We start from the raw sequence: 877 nt of genomic DNA, 5'->3' as shown, positions 1-877 counted from the left end.
TAACGATGTTATTTGTCGAGCGAGACCTTCAACCATCTCCTTGACTTCTTTGATTCCCGAAGTTGACTTGCCAATGTGAACCTTATTTACTCCTTTAATTCTTTTAGTATTCCTGAGTGACCGACTCTGTTGTTGAGAATCATCCGCTTGTTGCTGGAAGAATTCTCAAATCTCTGATGCACTTTTTGACATTAGCTCTCCTTCACTTGTTGCCATTAGCCATTCTTGCACATTCGACAATAATCCCTCCAAAAAGTATTGGCATTTGTGCCATTTCTCATACCCATGATGTGGACACTTTAAGAGTAGCCCATTGAATCGCTCCCATGTTTCAAAAAACTGCTCATCTTCTCTCTGGGTAAACTCTGAAGTTTCCTTGCGAATAGCATTGGTTTTATGCACTGGGAAGTATTTATTCAAAAATTTAGTTACCATTTGTTCCCATGATGTAATGCTATTAGCAGGCAATGTATTAAGCCATGAACGAGCTCTATCCTTTAAAGAAAATGAGAATAGTTTAAGTTTTACATAATCATCTGAAAAATTCTCATATTTAAATATTTGGCAAATAGTATGAAAATCATTCAAATGATTATATGGGTCCTCATTTTCTAGGCCATAGAATGTTGGGAGACAATTTAGCACACTAGGTTTTAGTTCAAAACTCCTAGCAGCTACATTTGGGTATCTTATGCATGATGTGCTCAAATTAGCTAAAGGACTAAAGTAATCCTTAAATGGCCTCTCATGTCGTTGCAAATCCATTTTATTTTTAACTTGTTTGTGTGTGCGAAGTGTTTTCTCAAGTTCAAGGTCTATAGGTTCAAGATTAGGTAGTAATGACCTACGACCATGCATACAAAAAAATAAACAAAAG

The 877-nt window shown here is 36.1% G+C and overlaps 1 non-coding gene across 1 annotated transcript; it reads left to right on the top strand.

Moving 5' to 3' along the window:
• The first annotated feature begins 280 nt into the window (after positions 1-280).
• Positions 281-384, top strand: LOC112096526. The gene has a single exon (XR_002904429.1). It is a non-coding gene; the product is annotated as a small nucleolar RNA R71 (small nucleolar RNA).
• Positions 385-877: the final 493 nt, after the last annotated feature.

This window comes from Citrus clementina, unplaced genomic scaffold (assembly GCF_000493195.1).
Source record: "Citrus clementina cultivar Clemenules unplaced genomic scaffold, Citrus_clementina_v1.0 scaffold_8, whole genome shotgun sequence".
In the NCBI taxonomy this organism is placed as follows: domain Eukaryota; kingdom Viridiplantae; phylum Streptophyta; class Magnoliopsida; order Sapindales; family Rutaceae; genus Citrus; species Citrus x clementina.
Note: the sequence above shows the minus strand (reverse complement) of the source record. Positions and strands in the feature narration are given on the sequence as shown.